This window comes from Sciurus carolinensis, unplaced genomic scaffold (assembly GCF_902686445.1).
Source record: "Sciurus carolinensis unplaced genomic scaffold, mSciCar1.2, whole genome shotgun sequence".
Lineage (NCBI taxonomy): Eukaryota > Metazoa > Chordata > Mammalia > Rodentia > Sciuridae > Sciurus > Sciurus carolinensis.
The window spans coordinates 581,511-588,741 of NW_025920223.1; the positions used below are offsets into that span (position 1 = coordinate 581,511).

The window sequence follows — 7,231 nt, forward strand, 5'->3', positions numbered from 1 at the left end:
ACTTCCAGCTTCCGCGCACTCCCAGCTTCCAGCTCAGCTTCAGCCTCCGCCGCCGCCTCTACTCTCCCACCCACCAGGCTTATATACACTTCAACCAATCAGGGGAGAGTACACGAGGTAAACGCGGACAGCTGCAAGCATAGGATAGGTACACGAGGGGGGCATGCTCTAATCACATCGTTAACTAGCCAATCATTGGAATTCGCTGGTTGTTTACTGTATAGCTGGCCGCTTTTGGCTCAGCGTCAGGCGCCATCTTGACCATGCCCAAGGCTGGGGGTCCCGGAAACCCCGACACAGGCTGACCTGGTTCCTCCTTCCCTGCCCCTCTGCCTGGCACCATCTCCCTTTTCTCTGAACTCCTGCAGACCTTCATGAACAGCACCTTTCTGATTTCTTGCTGTCTTGGAGGAACTGGAATCTCTGTTCCACTTTATTGAGCACTTACTGTGTACCGGGCACTTGGTACACCTTTTTCCTCTTAATCCTTGCACTGCATACATGCAGATAGTTATTTCTCCTATTTTTTTTCAGTAATTTTAATTCAAACTGAACAAACAAGAAGAAAAGTTAGAAAGCTAACTTTATTAGCAGACACAGATATACCAAGTGTAAAACAGTGACTTATTAACAGAACTATTTACATTGCATATTTACAAGCAACCCTTTTATATACAAGTTTCAGTTAGTTGGAAAAAGATTTGACATTAAATAAAGCTACTACTTAAATAGGGCTGAGGTGGTACATTATAGAAGTATTAGAAAAGTGATCCTTAAGGTATATTGATTACAAAGTCGATGAAAACTTGAATGACAAATATCTAGTAAAATTCTCTAACTTAAAAAAAAGGTCAATGTAACTCATGCTACAAAGTAAAAGTGAGAAAACCATATAAATAAAAGCTGAATAATGTTCTAGGCTTTCAGGCAATGAAGTTAGTGACGTGAAACAAAAGAACAATTCTTGAATTAGAATAAATTATCAGTGAAGGGTGAGTCTTGGTTGTTTAGTAGGGAAGTTCTAAGATTTTTTTTCCCATTAATGACATTTTTAAAGCCCTTGGTGTCAAATAGCATCTACATAGGTAAATCAGTTGTTGATATATTCCAAGATTTTAAAGAGTTCATGATTGTGATTAGTATGAGACATTTTTGCAGTAATATGTATTTCTAGGCTAAGATTTTTCCCCCTCAAGAACTAAAGGTATAAATATATAACCAGCTAGCAAAATTTACTTTCAACATTTCAATTATTTCAAAATAAATTTTATTGCAGCCAAAACAATGGAATCAACTGTTCATGATAAGCTATTTTATAAATATACACATTCTAAGTTATAGGGAATAAAGTTTATTTTGGCAGAGAGTGTTAAACAAAATTAAAGGTACATAAATTAGTAACATAACTCAGCATCCTTAATTTGGTATAAGTGTCACACGTTTTCTTGATTTCCTGCCTTCTGCTAAATCACCATACATAACAGTTTTATAAAACTGATATGCTGAAATTTAACTTTACTGTTTTTGCTTATGCTCTGATTCCAAACAAAACTTTTCATAACCTTCTTCAATCTCTGTGTCCATCTTATCATCAATATCATCAAAATATGTATCATCACCCCTGTTCCACCAAATCTGTTCCATTTTCTTCATAATCAGGAAAGAAGTCCTCTCTTTCAAGTAATTCTTGATATTTCTCTTGGTAATCTGGATCAGCTGTAGTGAAAGGAACACCATCAGTTGTATAAAATGTCGGTTCATTCATAAAGTAGTTAGATCATTTTCAGGTGTTGCTTCTCCATATGTTGAAGTTGCATGAACTCTACCCCAATTACTTGACTGGAATTCTACAAGCTTCAAGAGCATCTGTTTTACATCTCTGCTGAAGTTTGCATCCAGGACAACATTTTCAATTCTCTGAATAATTTCTTCCATATCAGTCTTTCCTTTTTCCTTCCAGGCATCTTCCAAAACTGACCCTGTCAACTTCAGTAATTTTACTGCACAAATTAAGCTGTCATTCATAGGATTAGAGAATAGGACATTGAGCAATTCCCAGAGATCAACCTGAAGGATATCTGCTCTTCTAACCTGTTCATTTGTTCCCTTGATCTCCAAGTTAAGATAAACTTCTCCGAGAAAGAGTATAAATGCATGAAATCATTTTTGAGTCACTTCATCTCCTTTTGCAACTTGATCTTTAACTTCATATTCAGTCCAACATCTTTTTTTTTTTCACATAAGGGAATTTATTAAGCAAACAGTGTCTCCCTGCAGGGTAAGAGAGAAAATGAGAGGAAAAGAGAAAGGAAAAGAAAAGGGTACACACTAGAGAGAGTGGAAAGTCATGAGGATAAAGAAAAGTGTGTAGGACAGACAGAAAAAAGGAAAAAGATGGCGGGGAAGCTACAGTAAAACAGTTGAATTCTGCCGGACTAACAGGGGACCAATATCGGGGAAGGATACTTGCAAGCTGACGGATGAACCAATAGCTAGCCAGGATGTTCACAGATTGACAAGTGGTTGGGAGATGGGCAAAATGGCTGTACCTGGTGGGCAGGATAGCAGCTTTATACATTACATTCCCCCATTTTTTTTAATAAGAAAATACTTTGCTCTCCAGTTCTTTTTGAAGCCTTCTCTCTCCATCCTGCCTAAGTGACTGGGGTTGGTTTTGCAGGTGAGATGTAAAAAGTCCATTCTCCTTCCAGACTTCCAAAGGCAGATGATTTTGATGGACTTCATTTCCTCAATTTGACTGATCCCCTATTTCTACACTAACTGCCTATCCCCAATTCTGACTTCATTTACTCCTCTAATTCTAGGAACTGCTTCACTGCTGAAGGGAAAAGGAGTGATGACCAATCTGGCTTCTTGAGCTGGAAGGGGGCAGTGTGGGGCAAGCAGTTTGGAGTTTCCTTTTTAGAAATTGGGTCAATTGAGGGGTTCATGGTAGAAGTCCAGTAGGGAAGAGAAGGTTGTAGAGGCACCTGGGGATGGGTTCTTCTATGAGAGAAGAACAAAAGGCATGAGTACTGAAATGAGATTAATACAATATAAATGTTGCAGAATCTGGAACACGCCAGTGACTATAATGAAAGTGACAGAAGTCAATAATCCCTCACTAGGGGGTGGAATAACTGAGAAGACCTAGCAAAGGCTGGAGAGGACAAGCATTTATTTGAGAACTTTAACATTGTCTAGGTTACCAGGAATGTAAACACAACATTTAGTAGAGATACTAGCAAACGTAGATTAAGCCTACCTGTGTCTGTAGGCCTTAAACTGACTAAAAACTTCTGACTCTGGCAGTTTCTCTTGATAGTTATTAGGCACATTTGCCTAAGAATCTCTTTTTTGTAGCTTTTAGTCTTTATTCTAGTGGGCTAACACAAGTGTACATCTTAAGTTACATTTAAGAATTATTTCTTTCAAATGCCCAAGAATGGCTATATTTTGATTTTAACTCTTTTGCTAGGTGTTTAAGATGAAGCTGGTCAATGTGACCTGTTCCTATCTGTTAAAGAGTCAGCTGAGTTCCCACAGGGGTCACTCATAGAGAACTTAAGAGCAGCTTCCTAGCTCCATTAGTGCCATTGGTTAGGCAGGGTCTTCTCAAAGAGGTGGCTCCCCTTGGAAGCATTAGGGGTGTCTCCCTTTTTCCATGACCCTCCTCTGCAGCAGGTGCACTGAGTGGCTTTTCCTCTAGTGGCCTCATCAATTTCCTTGGTCAGGAGATTGTGTGACCCAGAGTTGCAAAGCTCCTTGGAGAAGTCCTCTTGTTCCCTGGGTCCAAGCTGACTTTGAGGGAAAGACCCAAATATGGAATTTTCTTGACCTCTGTATTTAATCTCTATCTCTAAGTTTGATCTTAACCATCAAGCAAGTCAGTCTTACCAGTCATAAAGTAAGAGTACTGGGCTTTAGCTTCAATGTCTATAGCTTTACAGTTATTTACCCCCTTTTATCTAATTGTGGTTTACATTATCTGTCCCATAGGTGATGGCTTACTATTCCAAGTTAATTTATGATGTTTTCTCTTGAAGCAATACTTCTGCAAAATATTGATCAGGCAACAATTACAGTTTACAAAAAAATACAAAATGGAATTACCAACAGTGAAACATTCAGTTTGTGCAATAGCTATCTTGAATTTTGGCTGAGTTCCCATTTGAGATCACAGTAATCTTTACAACAAACATTAAACTTTTGAACACAACTTTAAATGAGCTAAAGTCAGGCTTACTTTGGAGCCATTGTAATGTGTAGCAGGGTTGTGAGACAGAGCCTTATCTTAGGTTACGTGGGGCTTTTCAGTGAGGAGCAAAGGAGTATAAACACAGATTTTGAAGATTAAGCTGAGATTAGTTGGAGCTCTGTTCTCTGATAGAAATGCACATCTAAAGAGTTATGTCACAATCTTTATACATGTGCAATGTTAGGTTCCAAAGTTACTGTAAGGTGGGCAGGAACCAGAGAAGGGAGCTGATGAAATACTGGTTATTTAGCAAAAGAATTTCTTCCTGCCCAAGAGCTGTGTGCCTGAGATCAATGTACTGCCACAGCAGTTAGGCATCTTTTGCCCCTGCACAGGAGTACTCCCAGGCACCAGGAATGCCACAGCCATGAGGTCATCAGAGACCCCAATTTCAGTCACTGTTGTACCATTTTTGCTACTGTGCATTACACTCTCTCTTAAATGTCATTTTACATATACCCTATTGATGACAGGTCCTATAATAGAACATTAAATGATAGGTTTACCATTACAGACAAGGTTAATTTGGAGAACAGCAGTTTGATAAATTTTCTGCTTTAAAGGCTTGTATACCTAAAAAATATGAACACATTAAATATACAAAGAATGATGTTTTTAAGTATGTTACTCCATGGAATATGTTTATAAATTAATCAGATGTCTCCAACAAACACATTTGAGTAATCACTCATCTTATTGTAGAAAAACCAAGATATCAGACAAGTGTACCAACAGTATTTGCCGACTCTCTCCTGTTGAAGAAAAGTCCTAGAAAAATTGACGTCAGACATTTTATAAACATCAACGTTTTATTAGTTTGACTACTTAGAGACTTGTGAGTTAATTTTAAGGACATTTTACTTCTATTAGTTTACCCAATTTAAATTGAACCTCTTTAAATCACATGAATTAAAAATATTTGGATCCATTTTTTAAAATTTTAATTTTTATCCATGCTTATATTTAACACAAAAGCAAAGACCTTGTAATATTTATCTCCATTGCAATGTAACGGATGTTCAAAAATAACTCTAGAGATGGATAAAAAGAACTGATCAAAAATTAACCTAGGTATGTAGGATCAAAATTGTGAGCTCCAAAATATAGCATTTAAGAAAAGCAAAAGTCCTAGAAGAAAAATGATAATGGTTATTAATTATAACATGAGAAAATGAGAAGGAGAGAAAAGGTGAAAGGGAGAAAAGTATTCTGAGTTGTAGCCCAGGAGAAATTTAAAATGGACACTTTTTTTCCTTGCTTTGAAACTGGTCTCCCACTGCGCCTTCCTCCATTTACATTTCAATGTAAGCCTTGACTGAGATCTGAATCTGAAAGGGTCTCTAGCAGAAACTTGATGCTTAGGTCCTTTCAATTTAGGTTTGGAGATTCTTGAGCCTACAGGAAGAACTAAGAAGCGAGAAAGAAAAGGCTTGAAAATAAGGAATCCCTTTCCATCTGCCCGCTCACTCATGGAAGCTGTGTGCCATTACACAAATAGATTTTGATGACTTTAAGTACGGGGGGGGGGGGGGGTCGGGTCCCAGGGTGAAATCTGCCAGATTGGAGGACCGAAATTCCATGGTGGGGACTGATGCAGCCGAATTTGTGGCCAGGGTGTCCCAAGGCCAGAGTACTGAGCTGGAGATGAGGGGCAGCACATTGATCATGTCATCACATAAATATCAATGTGGGGTCAGGCCAAAGCCAAGAAGAGTTGAGGACCTGATATCAGGATTTTTGAGGACAAGTGCATGAGCACGAGATGAGCCTCAACCCTGAGAGAGATCTCCACCATAAAATTGGGAAACCACTCAGCAGATTAAACTGGCGTACTCACCAACCTGAAGTCCGGTGATAAATGCAGAGCAGAGTGACCGGGCAGAATGGAAGGTGGAGCCGTATCCAGGGGCACTGGTTGGTTAGATGGGGTTCTGCTTGCTTAGTCAGCGGAAGGACCAATCCAGAGTCCACAGCACCAATGTAAGGAATTTCCACAGAACCTTGCCAGACACGGGAAATCACATAAGGGAATTTATTAAGCAAGCAGTGTCTCCCTGCAGGGTAAAAGAGAAAATGAGAGGAAAAGAGAAAGGAAAAGAAAAGGGCACATGCTAGAGAGAGTGGAAAGCCAGGAGGATAGAGAAAAGTGTGTAGGACAGACAGAAGAAAGCAGTCCGACATCTTTGAAGTAGCAATTGGCGAAAGTTGCCACTCTGTGGGCTTATTGTCAGATGATGTGACAGGTAATTACACAGGCAAGTTCCCATATAAGAGACATTTGGGATAGATGTAGCTTGTTGGTAGATGATTTCCACAAGATCTTGCAAAGCATCATCTGTTGTAACCCAGCCATTCAGGGTCTCTGCAAACTGTTCCATTTCAGTTTCAAAACTGCCAGGCTGCTCTGTAAGATGATTAAAAAAATCCTGAACATATTCTAATAGAGTAGGATAATCCTCACAACCATCCTCGTAGGATTCTGCATAATTAGAAGAATAACCTGATGGGTAAATTTCAGTGGCATTCGCAGACAGTTTAGACATTAACACAGGAGACACAACCACCTGGGGTTTAGCCATTGCTGACTAGGATTTCTGTGGTGAGATTTTATACTGTGGAGTAGGTGAAGCTCTCAGGGGCCTCCTTTGTTCTGGAAGCGCCCCAGGTCAGGGAGGCCCCTGGGAGCCTGCGGTGGCCCCGCTCTGGGCCCCTAGCGGTGGGCCTTCCTAGGCTGGCGCAGCGGCAGCGGGTGCAGGAAGCCTGGGCTTTGGGCTGTGGCTGCGGCTCTTGCCGCCACCGCTGGGCAGGCCCCACTCCTTTGGGGAACCCGCCGCCCTCAGGTCCGTCTCCTCCATGGCTCAGGACCCAGCTCCAGTCCGACCAGTACCTGGAGCCCAATCGAAACCGTCCGATATGCTTCTCCTCCTCCTCCTCCTCCTCTGAGGGCAGCTGTGCTCCTGGTAGGACACGGAG

The 7,231-nt window shown here is 40.5% G+C and overlaps 1 pseudogene; it reads right to left on the reverse strand.

Moving 5' to 3' along the window:
• Nucleotides 1-1,515: 1,515 nt before the first annotated feature.
• On the reverse strand, nucleotides 1,516-6,852 carry LOC124975207 (polyadenylate-binding protein-interacting protein 1-like; annotated as a pseudogene).
• Between the last annotated feature and the right edge of the window lie 379 nt (nucleotides 6,853-7,231).